General features: G+C 45.0%; 1 pseudogene across 1 annotated transcript in view; it reads right to left on the reverse strand.

The window, feature by feature from the left end:
* LOC309889512 (mitogen-activated protein kinase kinase kinase 1-like) overlaps window positions 1-15,920 on the reverse strand; it is a 37,730-nt pseudogene extending 21,810 nt beyond the window's left edge. The window contains exons 1-8 of the transcript in view: window positions 15,660-15,920; window positions 7,211-7,417; window positions 5,875-6,075; window positions 4,729-4,845; window positions 4,087-4,205; window positions 3,455-3,573; window positions 2,730-2,811; window positions 2,422-2,599 (exon numbers count right to left, since the gene is read on the reverse strand). The product of the transcript in view is annotated as a mitogen-activated protein kinase kinase kinase 1-like (transcript). The remainder of the gene's footprint in view (window positions 1-2,421; window positions 2,600-2,729; window positions 2,812-3,454; window positions 3,574-4,086; window positions 4,206-4,728; window positions 4,846-5,874; window positions 6,076-7,210; window positions 7,418-15,659) is intronic.
* Window positions 15,921-17,661: the final 1,741 nt, after the last annotated feature.

A 17,661-nucleotide genomic window follows, 5' to 3' on the forward strand; every position in this document is an offset into this window, starting at 1 on the left:
GGCCATAGCTGTACGATTGTTCCAAACGCTATAGTTGTTACCCCTTGTCTCCGTGCCATAAGTCCCTAAACCCTGCCTAGCAGTGTTTTTTATTGTTTGAGAATGAATACTCGCAGGACGGTCTTCTCGGTCCCTAATCAAACATAAGTGATTCACAACAACCGATGCCTTGGGCAATCGCTCATTGATGTTCTTGATCTCTTTTAATCTCACTAATTGTTCCTTTAAAACCCGATGTGATCGTTCAACCATCACTTGGCCCGTGGGAGAAAACGGAACATTCGTTTTTGGATGAATCTGTAGGAAAATCCATTCCAGAACTCGACAATGCTGCCCTATCATTCCACCCTTGCCATCACCTGTGTCATTTATACTACTCCTATTACCCGTGCTGTTAGTGTCAGCGGCATCCTCCTGGTACCGTTTCTGTCTTTGTCGCCCCTTACTCTCCCCCTTTTCTTTTTGCCACTGACCATTCACCACAAATGGATGAGACACACGATTACTAGTTAGAAAAGAGAGTGTAACGTCTGCTATACGGCCGCAGGCAGTGCCGGCTGCAACCTTAGAAGCTGTTTGTGAAGGAGCCTGCCGGTGGTCATTTGGCAGTGTAATCTGCGACTCTGCACTCCTGCCCTGTAATAGAGCTAAGTCGTCATTAGTAATCCGTAGAATGTGGCAACCCCACGGAATCTTATCCAGAAACGTAGTTATAACACCGATCTGGGGACGAATAGTCTTTTTTGCATTGCAAGATAAACCTCTTATAAAAAGAATGCCAGAGAGAAGCAGCACAGCCGCCGCTGCTTCCATGGTTACGTCAGACAGTCTGCAGGGTCCTGATGTTGTCCCTCTGCTCTGTGCCGACTCGCCACACAGTGAGGGTCGGCTGCCGTTCGATTCCGCGGAGCTCGGAGCGCAACGCTGCCCGTGGCGGTGACTGAGGGGGGGGGGAGGCTCCCATTGCCCCGTAGCCCCCTGAGGCAGCGTTATCGTTCTCACTGAAGGCGGCAGTGGGCAATCCCCAGCTCCCTCCTTCCCTCCCTGTTGAGGGTTAACACTAGCAGCACCTCCCGGCAATCCCAGTCGCTCTGTAGCGGCAGCAGCGACTCTCTGCTCAGCCTGATGTATAGCTAAAGCGTTAGTGACTGCTCTCCAAGGCTTCAATAATTTTTTAGCAGCCTTATTTTCATTAATAACTTCATCAAACAATTTGTCCCCAAATTTACGCCACTCTGTTTGTTCAAAAACTGTATCAGGATTGATAAAACAACCCTGCGCTAAATCCTTTTTGCAGTCTATAAGCTGCCTGCTCCGCTTTTCTAAAAAGCATTTGAGCAAATCATGTGCCGCTTGTCTCTCCATACCTTTATTTATATTAGCACCGATGCAGCCTTTGCGAGACCTCGGCGGCGCATGACCGGCGGGACCCTCTATAGGCGCTCCCGGGTGCGGGGACTCCGTTTCACCTTCCGAGACACGGGTGCAGGGGTTCCAAGTTTTCGTCCCTTTCACCTTGCAGACCGCGGCGACACGGGTGCAGGGGTTCCAAGTTTTCGTCCCTGTCACCTGTCAGACCAAGCCGCGATCCACGTCCCTTTCATCTCCTGGGCTGCATTGCAGGACCGGTACCCGTATTCCGTCCAACTGTGGCCCAGGTTCACCGCCAGCGGTGTCCAGATCCCGTTCAGGTCTCAGCCTGTTCGGGCGCCATTTGTTGCGAGGACATTTGTTGTCGACGGAAGGAAGACAAGCGCACTCAATATGAGTGATCAGCAAGCTCCATTTTATTGCCCGAATAGCCTAACTTTTATAGTGAACTTAACAGGGGCGGACAGTGTCTCACACAAGATCATTGGTCAAAAGCACTCAGACAAACAGTTACAAGAAAACAACCCCACCTGCAAGAAAAGAACCCCTTGTGATTAGCAGTCACGTAAACCTTGTCCTTGAAGCCAGCTGCTGGTAACAGTATTTTCTGAGTTCCTTAATTGGGCGATGTGGGAGTCATAGCCGTGGGAGCTTCTCACAGTTACTCTGGCAGCTTGGTTTGCTCAGCTACAGCAGGCCCTGAGATTTTCTAAGGCCTACCCCTGGTTGCTTAAAGCAAGCTCAAATTGAACAATTGTTCCACGGGCACATGTCCACGTCCTGTATGCCAATTCCCAACATAACTTTCCTCATTCCAAGCTCTTTCAGAAGAAAGCTCCTTCAGTTATTAAAAATAGCAGGAGCAAATACTGCATAAGCATATTTCATTACTGGCCAGTAGGCACAATGATCATAGTTTCTTCTGAAGGAAATTAAAGTAGTTTTGCATTAGTGCTGTGTAAATGTAATATTCACCAAGTATAGCAAATCTAGCGTAATGGTTCAAAATCATTTTTTACATTTGAAGCTTCTTTTGCAAAGTAAAATTACCTGAATCCATGGCTCAGCGAAACCTTTATAGGCAGAAGGGATCTGCTGGACCCCATAGTGAGTAAGGTTAAAATTGCTATCTTGGGTTCTCCTCTGTGATCCAACTGTAGATTGCTGTTGAGTTTGTTGCTGAACCACATGGAGAACAGAAGAAACCACAGGGGTTGGCAATTCATGACTACAGATTAACAACAAATAACATGGATTAACAAACGAAACACTGACCAAAGTAAATACTTCACTGTATTTAAGAATACTTCTAGAGATCCAGAAACAGATAGTTTGTTATACTCAGACTGACTGCTTACCTATAGAAATCATGAGATCTCCATTTAGATCTACAAAGAGGACATATAAGTGGCTCTCTGTTTCTTCTACATTCTTCTGCCCCTGGAACACAGCAACAGGATAATATGTATTCCAGTTTTATAGTGTATATAACCAGAAGATGGCATTAGTATACCTAAATTTTACTGAAGAATGTCAGTTTCAGGATAAACGTTTCTGAACTGAGCCACTGCAGCAGCCTGATAAATATGTGCATTTAAACATTTCTGTATGCAGAAATGCTTCAGTCTAGCACTATAATTAATATTAAAAGTTATGAACTGAAATATGGGTCTTTTTATACGTCAAACATAAGCAATGTTTTTAAAAAAGTACTAATATACATGAGACTGAATTTTATTTGCTAAAGCAAACTAGCTATTTATATACTTTATTTAATGTAGTATGTAAGAATATTCCATAATTTACTATATAATCCAAGCTGATCGTGGATGACTCTCATGAACTCTAATGTCGAGTTGCAGAGGAATAAAGTCTGCTCCTAACCTTGCTCTGAGATTGGACATAATCTCATTCAGGTAAAAGAGGTTCAAACCTCTAGCCCTTCAGTTAACTTCTTTCTAAAAGCACTAAATTACAAGCTTGATTTGTGAATAAACAACAAAAAAAAAACAACACACAAAGTTATAATACTTTTTGATATTTAGAGTCACCAGAATTTAATGAGACAAAGATGATAACATACATATTGACATGCAGTGGTGTAATTTGTTCCTGCAGCCATCTTCACACACAGGCAGGCTCTCTTCATCCAGCATGCCTAACAAACAAATGGAGCACATCTGTTCTTCATCCTTTATACTACTAAAAATAATAAAAAAAAAAAAAATCGTGATTGTTTATTGGGTTTACATGGCAAGGGTTTGGTAGCAGGGGGTTGTAGTGGTGGCCTCTGTGAGAAGAGTCTAGATGCTGCCCCATGTCAGATAAGGGCCAGTTTCAGCTGGCTCCAAAAGGAACCCATCTCTGGCCAGAGCCAAGCCAATGAGAAATGCTGGTTGTGCCTCTGTGAGAGCAAATTTAAGAAAGGGAAAAACTGCTGTGAATCAGCAGCTGGGAGAGAGGAGTGAGAAATAACCCTGCAGACACCAAGGTTACTGAAGAAGGAGGGGGAGGAGGTGCTCCAGGCGCAGGAGCTGAAGTTCTCCTGCAGCCTGTGGAGATGCCCATGGTGGAGCAGGCTGTCCCCCTGCAGCCCATGGTGTACCACGGTGGTGCAGATTTCCACACTGCAGCATATGGAGGAGCAGGTAGTTCTGACCTGAAGGATGCTGCGGCCCATGGAGAGCCTCTGCCTGAGAAGGCTCCGGGCCAGACCTGTAGCCCATGGAGAGGAGCCCACGCAGGAGCAGGTGCAACTTCTGGATGGTGTTACAAGATGGAGCTTTGATCCTCGAGCTACGCCTACTGTGATATTTCTGGAACAAACTCTCAACCTACCATCAGAAAAATATAGCAACAGTTGTATTTATGCTATGAATTGCTTATATTTAAAGGCAACGTTACTAAAGCTTAACTACTGCTTAAAGATCTATTGACCTTCACAATAATGTATTAGCAGCAGAAGTAACAGGAATTTCAGAAGTCTTACTAATCAACAGATCACAAGAAACACAGCTTACAGCAAAAAGCTATTTATTTATTAAAAATAGCTTACAGCTTTAAGTATATACAAATACTTCTGAGGACCCCTGTTCTGCTTATCTTTCAACTCATGGCGACATTAAATTTGAATCATTCACTAAACTGCAGCTCTCTACTAATTCTTTTAGTTACATCTTTTATTTGCAGATTTTTTTTCTACTTACATAGCTCTTGAAACTGAATTAAAAACGATTAAAACCACATTCTTGTTGCTTTGAAATGCAGCAGTTTTGAGCATTTTTAAGACAGTACCCTAAAGAATTCTACCTGGAGTATATTTTAGATCTGCCATTAGATCTTTATGAGATTGATTACCTCAAAGTTCTTCAGTGTCTTTCTCCATAGCATTGGGTCTGAGGGTTCAAGCTGGAATACACGCAGCATAACAAATAGCAGATGAATATAAAATGTTCCACAGCCACAGCTACAAGTCTGCAAAGAAAAGTATAAGCTAGGGCTCTACTGACTTGATAATTACATGGATCATTTTTCCACATTTAGGTGCATCATGGAAGTGTATACTAGGCCCTCCTACTTTTCAAAAAAGAGTATTTAATGCAAAATAGTATTTCAAATATGGGCATAAATATCTTCTTACATGGCCTTTCAGAAAAGGGAATTCCCAAAATATTATTTAGGAATATGTCTGAAAAAAAACTGACAATTATAGCATCAGTTTTCTCCTTTCTTTTTCAAAAAATCAACTGAAAGCTATTGTTACTCTCCATACTAAAAGGAATTTATGCATATAATCATAATATATATCTGTAACATGACGGCAAACTTAAATGACATGTTTCTGCTTACACAAAAACCTACATGTTCCCCAATACAGCATCACAGTAGTACTATGAAAGTCTCTGAAAAGGACCTTATTATGGGTATTAATGATATTATCACTCCATTAAAGGAATTATGACATTGCTTGTCATTTATAGCTACCCCATAGTTAAAGAAATAAAGCATTTCAGGGTGAGAAACCAGGAAAGTAAGTGGCCAAATTTTAGCCAAAAAATGCTTAATAAGACATATAATTAGGAGCTACTTGTAGGAATAAGAAATATATGGAACGTTAGTAAAGATTTCTTTAACTAGAATCTTTTTCTTAAGAGAAACTTCGGACAAAAATAGTACTTGCTACATATTTGATAAAAATACAAGCTGATTACTATGCTATATGAGCACGTATTACATCTTTTAAACATTGCTTTACAGAACCATTAGCATGGGTTGCTGACTGACAATCTAATTTGGTTTTGTACAGTTGTCCTGGTTTCAGCTAGGATAGTTAATTTTCCTCCTAGTAGCTGGTAGGGTGCTGTGTTTTGGATTAGGATGAGAAGAGTGTTGATAACATGCTGAAACCAGGACAACGGTTTTCCAAGATTAATTATAAATTAATAAAATTATAATTTATTATAAATTAATAAAAGATACAGACAACACAACAATGTTCTTTATCTGAGGCCCAATAAACACTCTGTATTTATTATCAGGGCTGTCTCCTCCAATTAAGAAAGAGTAGGGTCCTATCTACTGCAGCAGGTACAGCCTAGCTTGCATAACTTTATTGACACGACGATTTGTTTCTTCAGGGTTGTATGGAGAGAAGCCATCTGGAGATGGGGCTCTTTGAGGCAGTGTTATTCGTCCATTCTGATGCTACAAAAGTGGTTCCATTGTTTCCAGGAAGGAAATAGAAAGTTTAGCTATGCATTTTGTTCAGAATGTCATAGAATAAGAGTCCCTCAGACCTGAAGAAACTACAACTTGATTAGACTACATGAATTTAAAATGATTAATTTTCTTTTATGACCAGAACTAGAGGGCAGAAGAAAAACAAGAATTTTTAATTGAAATTTTTATAACTGAAATTTTGTCTGGTATTATGACACAAAAGGAGACTTTTAAGTTGCTTCAGTTTTCAAGTCTTCATTAATAGCCTTTTAACATTTTAATTTCTCTTATTAAGAGGAAAGGATTTGTTCTACAGTGCTATATTGTGTGATATTAATTCCTAGTTCAGTGGAATAACAGTACATATTTTACTGATTTTGGAATCCTTTGTTAGAGCAATGGGACAATAAAAGCAATTAGACTTTATTCTTACTCTAATTGCATTGTGAAATTGTATACAAGTCAACAGAAGATTAACTGTGGATGAGTATGTTTGTAATCTGTTATATACTATTGCTCAAAACACTATATTCCTGATCTTCTCTAATGAAGTCAGTAATTAATGCTCAAAATATTCCACTCCATTCCTGATCTTCTCAAATGCAATGGTATAGATTTTATCATCTAACAATGCAAATACCTAAAACGTCACCAATCTGTATGCAAAGAACAGTCCTGAAACAGAGGATCACAAATAGCATACCAGTAACTCTTTTCTACAGGAATCTTACTCTAATCAACAATCTTTTCCTCGAGGGAATATACTTGCCTGGAGAACTGACATGCAAAACTACAGAGAAAAACTACTGACATCTCTTTGTGCAAATCTAACTAAGAGAACATATGGCCTCATTTATTTCCTACAAAACAAAACAAACAAACAAACAAAAAACCGAAAGCATGACTGAATTAAAAAGAAGAAACACACCTAAGAGCAGAGAATAAAGTTCCATACATAAGAGAAATGTAACACTCTCAAGTGATACTGTGTCATAACACCCCTTTTTTACATCAGCATCTTGCCCTACCCAGCGAGGATTACATACTAATTGCCTCTCTTTTAAGCAAAAGATTGCAGAATATAGCCAAATTAGTAATTACATCACAGCTTGCAACTTACATGTACTGCAGATACCCTTTTTCTTCTAACACCTGGTGATTCAGATTTAACAGTCCTAGAGGACGATGAAGAGGAGCTACCAGGAGAAGGACTATGCCTTCCTTTCTGCATAGGTGAACAAGCAGTGCTTTGTCCTTCAGCTTGAGGTTCTTGAGATATCTTGTTCTTTTCATATGCATCTCCTTTCACAGGGATAGGTTTCACCACCTTGCAGGAATTAAACCATGAGTGTTAGAATTACAAATTAATCATTTCACTTTAAAGCAACGCAAACCCATCAAAACTTGTTTTTCTAGCATTATATAATTAAGCCATAATTCAGACATACAAAGTTTGCAAATTTGCTAGTTTCCAATATTAACATCTCATAGGTGTTTTCTTGTTAGTCTATATGCAAAACATATAAAAACAAGAACGTTTTTCCCGTCCGTTTGTGCCACTTCCATTAGTTGTAGAAGCAACTGATTTATTCTTAAAGTGCTTATCTGTCATTCATGGTATCCCAAAGGACAGCAGTTCCCCCATTTGGACAGTAGGATTAAAATGATTTTTTTTCCTACAGTCATTGTCTGCCTATATAAGAGTTATAACCTTGAATCCATTTATTATATACTGTATGTATCAGACGAGAAATATTAGGTTTATTATTTCTACAGCACAGTATGACCACTTGTTACAAAATAAAATTACTTTAAACCTGGAAGCAATACAGAAAAATTAAGGTGTTCTGTGCCCTGTAAGAACCCTGGACTGTTTTTCTGCCTGCAATACAGATGAAACAGTTAGTTAGCGCAGATACTGGAAGCAAATCACTGTGCACGGTGTTGCACAGAAAAATGCTCAACCAGAGTAATCGTTTATACTCCTAATAAAGCGCTCTATTGCATCAACACTCAATTTAGACACAGATATGGAATATTTTAGTCCCTTTCGGAGGTGGTTTTGAAGGGCAGAGAAGTCCAGCAAGGCTGGGCACTCTTTGAGAAGGAAATCTTAATGGCGCAGGAGCGGTCTGTCCCCATGTGCCCAAAGACAAGCCGGCGCGGAAGAAGACCGGCCTGGCTCAACAGATAGTTGTGGCTTGAGTATAGGAGACAAAAGAGGGTTTATGATCTTTGAGAGATCATAAGAAGGCGGGCCATGCGGGAGGACTATAAGGATGTTGCGAGGCTGTGCAGGGACAAAATTAGAAAGGCCTAATGCCTTAATGCCTTCTTTGCCTCAGTCTTTAGCAGCAAGAGCAGTTGTTCTCTGGATATCCAGTACCCTGAGCTGGTGGAAGGGGATGGGGAGCAGGATGTGGCCCTCACTATCCATGAGGAAATGTTTGGCAACCTGCTACAGCACTTGGATGTGCGCAGGTCGATGGGGCCAGATGGGATCCACCCGAGGATACTGAGAGAACTGGCGGAGGAGCTGGCCAAGCCGCTTTCCATCATTTATCAGCAGTCCTGGCTACTGGGGGAGGTCCAAGTTGACTGGTGGCTACCAAACGTGACGCCCATCTACAAGAAGGGCCAGAGGGCAGACCCGGTGAACTATAGGCCTGTCAGTTTGACCTCAGTGCCAGGGAAGCTCATGGAGCAGATTATCTTGAGTGTTATCACGCGGCACTTGCAGGGCAAGCGGGCGATCGGGCCCAGTCAGCATGGGTTTATGAAAGGCAGGTCCTGCTTGACGAACCTGATCTCCTTCTATGACAAAGTGACACACTGGGTGGATGGAAAGGCTATGGATGTGGTCTACCTTGACTTCAGCAAGGCTTTTGACACCATTCCCCACAACATTCTCCTCAAGAAACTGGCTGCTCATGGCTTGGACTGGCGTACACTTCGTTGGGTTAAAAACTGGCTGGATAGCCGGGCCCAAAGAGTTGTGGTGAATGGAGTCAAATCCAGTTGGAGGCCAGTCACTAGTGGCATTCCCCAGGGCTCGCTGCTGGGGCCGGTCCTCTTTAATATCTTCATCGATGATCTGGATGAGGGGATCGAGTGCACCCTCAGTAAGGTCACAGATGACACCAAGGTAGGTGCGTGTGTGTCGTGGTTCCGCTCGAGTGGGCAGCCGAGCTCCACCACAGCCGCTCTCTCACTCCCCCTCCTCAAAGAGGAATGGGGAGAAAATATGAGAAAAGGTCTCAAGGATTGAGATAAGGGCGAGAAAATCACGCAATAATTATTGTAACGGGCAAAACAGACTCGGCATAAGGAGATAGTAAGATTTATTGCCTATTACTAACAAGCGAGAGAAGTGAGAAAACAAAGGAAAAAGCAAACCAAAAGCACCTTCCCCCCCATCCACCCTCTTCCACCTCCTCCCCCCGAGCGGCGCAGGGGAACGGGGAATGGGGGTTATGGTCAGTCTACAGCACTTCTCTGCCGCTCCTTCTCGGTCACTCTCGTCCCCTGTGCTGTGGGGTCCCACCCACGGGATGCAGTCCTTGATGAACTGATCCGGCGTGGGGTTCCCACAGGCAGCAGCTCTTTCAGAACTGCTCCAGATATGGGTCCGTACCACGGGGTCCACCCCTCAGGAGAAAACTGCTCCAACCTGGCTCCCCTACGGGCAGCAGCTCCTGCCGGGTCACCTGCTCCTGCGTGGGCTCCTCTCCACGGGCTACAGGTCTGGCCCGGAATCTACTCCGGCAGGGGTCTTCCACAGGCGGCAGCCTCCGTCGGTGCAGGGCCACCTGCTCCACCGTGGTCTCCTCCACGGGCTGCAGCATGGAACCCTACTCCACCGTGGTACTCCATGGGCTGCAGGGGGACATCCTGCTTCACCATGGTCCTCACCACAGGCCACAGGGGACTTCTGCTCTGGCGCCTGGAGCACCTCTCCCCCTCCCTCTACACTGACCTTGGCACCTGCAGGCTGTTTCTCACTCCCTTGACTCTCCCGGCTGCTGTCTGGCGCAGCGTTTTTTCCCTGTCTTAAATATGCTCTCACAGAGGCGCAAACAACATCGCTTATTGGCTCAGATCTGGAAAACAATGGGGCCCTTCCCAAACATGGGGCAGCTTCTAGATCTTTCTCACAGAAACCATCCCTATAGCCCCCTGATACCAAAAACTTGCCACGTAAACCCACTACAGTGTGTCGATCTGCTCGAGGGTAGGAAGGCTCTGCAGGAGGATCTGGATAGGCTGGACCAATGGCCTGAGGTCAACTGCATGAGCTTCAACAAGGCCAAGTGCCGGATCCTGCACTGGGGGCACAACAACCCCAAGCAGGGCTACAGGCTGGGAGATGAGCGGTTAGAAAGCTGCCTGGCAGAGAAGGACCTGGGAGTATTGGTGGATAGTCGGCTGAATATGAGCCAGCAGTGTGCTCAGGTGGCCAAGAAGGCCAACAGCATCCTGGCTTGTATAAGAAGCAGTGTGGCCAGCAGGTCTGGGGAAGTGATTGTCCCCCTGTACTCGGCTCTGGTGAGGCCGCACCCTGAGTCTTGTGTTCAGTTTTGGGCCCCTCGCTACAAGAAGGACAACGAGGTGCTCGAGAGAGTCCAGAGAAGGGCGACGAAACTGGTGAGGGGTCTGGAGAACAAGTCCTACGAGGAGCGGCTGAGGGAGCTGGGGTTGTTCAGCCTGGAGAAAAGGAGGCTCAGGGGCGACCTTATTGCTCTCTACAGATACCTTAAAGGAGGCTGTAGCGAGGTGGGGATTGGTCTATTCTCCCACATGCCTGGTGACAGGACGCGGGGGAATGGGCTGAAGATGCGCCAGGGGAGTTTTAGGTTGGATATTAGGAAGAACTTCTTTACTGAGAGGGTTGTGAGGCATTGGAATGGGCTGCCCAGGGAAGTGGTGGAGTCACCATCACTGGAGGTCTTTAAAAGATGTAGAGCTTAGTGATATGGTTTAGTGCAGGACTGGTTAGTGTTAGGTCAGAGGTTGAACTAGGTGATGTTGAGGTCTCTTCCAACCTAGACGATTATGTGATTCTGTGATTCTGTGAGCTACATGGCGTACTTTTACAACCAGGTTCTCCACACAGGCAGCTATATCTTGCCACAGTGCAGCAGCCCAGATGGGTTTGCCCTGGTGCTGCCAGTTGTTTTGCTTCCATTGCTGTAACTACCTCCACAGGACATTTGCTACCATCCATGAATCAGTATAGAGATAGAGTACTGGCCACTTTTCTCATTCAGCAATATCTAAAGCCAGCTGGATGGCCTTCACTTCTGCAAACTGACTCGATTCACCTTCTCCCTCAGCAGCTTCTGCAACTTGTCACGTAGGACTCCATACAGCAGCCTTCCACCTTCGATGCTTTCCCACAATACGACAGGACCCATCAGTGAACAGGGCATATTTCTTCTCATTTTCTGGTAGCTTGTTGTACAGTGGGGCTTCTTCAGCACGGACCACCTCCTCCTCTGGTGATATCACAAAACATTTGCCTTTTGGCCAGTCCACAGTCACTTCCAAGATTCCTGGGTGACTGGGGTTTCCTATTTGAGCCCACTGAGAAATCAGTGCAACCCACTTACTCCACGTAGCATCAGTTGCATGATGTGTAGAGGAGACCCTTCCTTTCAACATCCAGCCCCAAACCAGGTAGCATCCAGCCAACAGCAGGATCCAGGTGGGGCCATTCTCCCCGGCTGCAGTGCCCATTCCTTACATCTGGTCCTGCTCTGACCGGCCCAAAGGCTACCGCATGAACTGTCTCCCGTTTAATTTGTTCAAAGTCTTGTCATTGCTTGGAGCTCCATTTGGAGTCGTTCTTCATATGGTTTACTTGATAGAAAGGGTTTACAATCAGAGTGTAATTTGGAATGTGCATTCTCCAAAACCCCACGACACCTAGGAAAGTTTGTGTTTCTTTTTTGCTAGTTGGTGGAGACATAGCTATTATTTTGTTGATCACATCCATTGAGATTTGACGAAATCCATCTTGCCATTTTATTCCTAAAAACTGGATCTCTCGTGCAGGTCCTTTGACTTTATTTTGTTTTATGGCAAAACCAGCCTTCAGAAGGATTTGGACTATTTTCTTCCCTTTCTCAAAAACTTCCTCTGCTGTGTCACCCCACACAATGATGTCATCGATGTACTGCAGGTGTTCAGGAGCTTCCCACTGTGTATAGGGACAAGGTTTTGGTAGCAGGGGACTGCAGGGGTGACCTCTGTGAGAAGAACCCAGAACCTGCCCCATGTCAGCTAAGGACCAGTTTCAGCTGGCTCCAAAAGGGCGCACCACTGCCCAGAGCCGAGCCAATAAGCGATGTAGGTTGCACCTCTGTGAGAGCATTTTTAATAAAAGAAAAAGAAATGCTGCTCAACAGCAGCTGGGAGAGTAAGGAGTGAGGAACAGCCCTGCAGACACCAAGGTCAGTGAAGAAGGAGGGGAGGAGGTACTCTAGGTGCTGGAGCTGAAGTTCTCCTTCAGCCTGTGGAGATGCCCATGGTGGAGCAGGCTGTCCCCCTGCAGCCCATGGTGTACCACGGAGGAGCAGATTTCCATGCTGCAGCCCGTGGAGGAGCCCACAGTGGAGCAGGTGGATATGACCCGAAGGACTCTGTGGCGTGTGGAGAGCCCCCACTAGAGCAGACTCTGGGCCGTACCTGTAGCCCGTGGAGAAGAGCTCATGCAGGAGCAGGTGACCTGGCAGGAGCTGCCACCCATGGGGGGACCCATGTTGGAGCATTTTGCTCCTGACAGATGGACCCCGTGGTACGGACCCATATCTGGAGCAGTTCTTGAAGAACTGCTGCCTGTGGGAAGCCCACACAGGATCAGTTTGGGAAGGACTGCATCCCAAGGGAGGGACCCCATGCAGGATCAGGGGAAGAGAGTGACCATGAAGGAGTGGCGGAGATGAAGTGCTCTAGACTGACCACAACCCCCATTTCCTTCTTCCCCTGTGCTGCTCGTGGGGAGGAGGTAGAAGAGGGTGGATGGGGGGGAAGGTGTCTTTAATTTAAAAAAAAATAATTTTTTGTTTCTCACTTCTATAACTTGTTAGTAATAGGTAATAAATTTTATTAATCTCCCTATGCTGAGTCTGTTTTGCCCGTGACAATAATTGTTGAGTGATCTCTCTGTTCTTATGTCAACCCTTGAGCCCTTTACATCATATTTTCTCCCTCTTTCCCTTTGAGAGGCGGGAATGAGAGAGCGGTTATGGTGGAGTTTGGCTGCCCACCTGAGTGAAACCATCACACCCTGTTCCAGTGCAGACTGGATCAGTCCATGGCAAATGGTAGGGCTGTGTTTCCACCCCTGAGGCAGTCGATTCCAGGTGTATCGGACGGCCCTCCAAGTAAAAGCAAACTGTGGCCTGCACGCTACTGCCAACGTGATGTAGAAAAAACGCATTAGCAATATCACTTGTGGCATACCACTTGACTGCCTTTGATTACGGTTCATATTGGAGTTCTAACATGTCCGGCACAGCAGCACTCATTGGTGGCGTGACTTCCTTCAGGCCACAGTAGTCCACTGTTAGTCTCCATTCACCATTAGACTTTTGCACTGGCCATATGGGACTATTACTTCCTGGCTGGAAGCAGGGCCCCTCTATTCCTGGTCATAATATTCATTACTGTGTCTGGGGGATTGCCTGCTGGAAATTGGAGCAGCCATTTTTTCAGAGAACCCCCCTTTTGCAATTGTTTTTCCTCGCACCTCATGTACCCATGCCTCTAGGGTCAAGGTAGAATTTCCATCCCATTTTCTCATGTCCTCTCCATGGTCATGCAGGTAAAACCACAGGGTGGCATGGGGTGTATACCCACTATATCTTTTTTCTTGAACAGAGGGACGCTTACCCCGATAGCTGAGACACTGGTTTGTAGAGATGGGGAGGAAGATAAATTCTCTTTAAGTTGGTGGACCTCTAGAGAAAGCTTCTCCACAGCCCAAATGAAGGCCCATAGGGAAGAAGAAAGACTTTCTTCGTGCTGCCAGAGTTACCTAGTCAATTCTTCCATCATGGATTCCTCTCGGTCTTTCCAGGTCATTACTGCCAATGAGCTGTCATATAATCACGGTACACTCTGTACAAACTTCCACCACATGGGTCATGTATGCTCGACTTCATCTGGTTCTTTTGATAGCTGCTCTTTTTCTAGGTCATCATAAATCACCTCCCATACGGCTAATTCCCTCAGGTACTGGATTCCCTCCTCTATGGTCACCCACTTGCCTGGTTGACATACAAGATCTTCCTTGAAGGGATACCTTTCCTTCACAGCTGACAGGAGACACCTCCAGAGGCTGAAGATTTGCGCTCCTTTTCGAATAGCTTTGTCAATGCCTGTGTCTGTGGGAGGAGATCCCAGCCGCCTGGCTTCCATGCCCTCTAATTCCAGGCTATTGGTCCTGCTATCCCAGAACTGGAACAGCTAGGTGACAACATGTTCAATTGGACAACTGCTGAAATCTTTTATGTATATCTCATAACTCACCCTAGGATAGACATTGGGTAGTTATTGATGCTTTTATGATAGCTTCCTCTTTGTCTTCCTGTTCATCTGATGGCCCAGCCACTTTCGGTGTAGCCTTCTTCTTCCTCCTCAGTCTGAGTAGGAGTTCCTCTGCTTTCTAAATGAACTTACTTTCTCATCTGTTGTTTCATCTTGGATGCAGGGGCAACTAATACTAGCACAGTTTGGTTCCCTGGCCAACCTTGGAGCCTGTCACATGGGTTGGAGTGGCTGCATGGCCCGTCACAGGGGTTGGAAGTGCTGTAGGGCCGATTGCAGGGTTTGGGCTGGCGTTGATTGCAGTTCACTAAGCATAGGCCAAGTCCCAGAACATTGCAGTGATTTGTATCTCTTTGGAATTGCCAGGGTGTTAGAGGACGCACGGCTGAAAGCACGACAGACACCAGTAGAGTCAGATCATGCTCCATTTTATTGCCGGAATAGCCTAACTTTTATAGTGAACTTAACAGGGGCAGACAGTGTTTCACACAAGATTATTGGTCAAAAGCACTCAGACAAACAACTACAAGAAAACAACCCCACCTGCAAGAAAACAACCCCCTTGTGATTAGCAGTCACGCAGACCTTGTCCTTGAAGCCAGCTGCTGGTAACAATATTTTTCTGAATTCCTCAATTGGGCGATGTGGGAACACTTTCGTGGGAACTTCTCATAGTTGCCCTGGTAGCTTGGTTTGCTCAGCTACAGCAGGCCAAGGGATTTGCTAAGGCCTACTCCTGGTTGCTTAAAGCAAGCTCAGATCGAACAATTGTTCCACGGACTCATGTCCACGCCCTTTGTGCCAATTCCCAACAATTCCCCCTTTTTCTTTTAGTACGAGCAGTACTTGGCCGAAGGTGTTTTCCATCAGACGTCGAATACATGACATAACACAACTTAAACCTAATAACACTACAATTACTATAATCACTTAATGGTACCCCGACAAGGTATGTAACAGCAGGTGTGCTAGGGCTGGCTAGACTTGCACAGAAGATTCAGTTCCCTAGCCAGCGATACCCAGACATTCTCCTTAGGATCGAAGGCTGTCCTTGACAGTCCTTGAGTGCCGCAGCCCGTATCATTGTCAGAATGAGTATCAGGAACCTCTTCATGGTCGTCTTCAGCATGTGCCGATTCTATGGCTGCTTTAGTCCACTTTGCAGGGATCCACTGGGTACCTGTAGGCGCGAGCACGCACATGTACCCTTTGCCGATATACTGTACTATGGCAGGCCCACTCCATTGCCCTGTGGATAAGTCCCTATAGTAGACCTTCATTTCCGTAGGTCTATTGCCCTGAAAGGGTCCTGTGTGACATTTTTCCGGCACCGCTTCAAATGCCCAATATAACATTTTTGCAAGTAACCCTTTAACCACATTTATCACAATACCACATGCAATGATGATTGACACCACAGCAAACAGAATCCTTAATCCCTCTTTGACTAATCCCAGTAACCATCTAGGCATTGTTTCAAACAAATCAGTGAACCATTGATTGAAAGGATACCATATTGACTCTTTCTCATGTGCTCTTTCAGGAAAGTAATGGATTTGTGAATTGACTCATTATGATCAAAAAGATTTAAACAGTACATTCCCTTAAATTTCTCCAAGCGGCTACTTCAAACAATGACTCCGTACTTGTGAAACATGATTTTGCTCGACCGATCGCAACCAGTCTCGCTAGTTGTTTGCATTCTACTCAACGTTTTTCTAAAAAGCGCTGTAATAAATCTAAGGCTACTTCGTCCTTCATTTTCCTATGATTCCTGCCAGCACTATTTTCCTATTATCAGCCTGCACTATGGCAATATCCTGCACTATGGCAATATCCCGGGAACCTTCCTTCCTGCACTATGGCAATATCCTGCACTATGGCAACCTTCCTTCCTGCACTATGGCAAAAACCTGCACTATGGCAACCTTCCTTCCTGCACTATGGCAAAAGCGCACTCTCACTCACACAGCACAATCGCACACAGAGGCCTCTGCACATCTCATTCATACCACAAGAATATAATTTAGAATGATAACCAAACAAACAAGTATTGTCTCTGACTGTGTTCTTCGTGAAGTGACTTGTAACACTTTGTTTTAAATCCTTACACTTACACAAATACTTTCAACACAAAATACCTGGACATTTAAAAACACATACAATTATTAACACTCCAGTTAGTATCCCTCCAGCAGCCGAAAACATACCGTTTGTCTGCAGCTTCAGGAGATCTTTGCTCCTGCGGTGAGCAGCTGAGAGTGGAGTCCCCTCCGAGCAAAACGCTCAGGGTGCACCTAGGGGCGTCCACGCCGCAGCCGATCCCCGCAGCCGAGCAGTTGTTACGTGCGGCCGCAGATGCCACTCCAGGCACTAAAATTGCCAATGCCGCTCTAGCTGCAACCCCACACAATTCAACATTATCATTGCAATCCGGTGCAAGCAATGCCCATTTATGTCTGATGATCTCACGCAACTGTAACAAGCTAGGAGCAAATACAATGAGTTTATCTAAGTAACATGGACATCTGATAACATTTGCAGAGATACCTTGCCAGGTCCTATCCCCACAAATCAGAAAAACATCAGGAGGTAAGACCAAAGCTGTACAATTGTTCCAAACACTGTAGTTGTTACCCCTTGTCTCCGTGCCATAAACCCTAAGCCCTGCTTAGCAGTGTCATTGTAATCACAAGTGTTATTTGTATTTCTATACCCGTATAGCCTTTTCCAGGTTCCTGTAGCAGGATTCATCTGATAGCCACGGCTACATTCGCATTTGTAGCCACATCAAAAGTGTTCCCACATCGCCCAATTGAGGAATTCAGAAAAATATTGTTACCAGTGATTTAAAGATCAAAGCCGAATTTCCTTAAGTGTTATATTCTTTATTGCAGCGCTGGATGCACGGGGGATCTTTCCGCCTATCATGCATGTTTGAAGTGACAAACTATCTCATATTTATACACCGAAACAATGAATATTCTATTAGCGCCTATACATATTCATTACCTAACCCCG

This window comes from Aythya marila, assembly GCF_965140915.1.
Source record: "Aythya marila genome assembly, chromosome: W".
In the NCBI taxonomy this organism is placed as follows: domain Eukaryota; kingdom Metazoa; phylum Chordata; class Aves; order Anseriformes; family Anatidae; genus Aythya; species Aythya marila.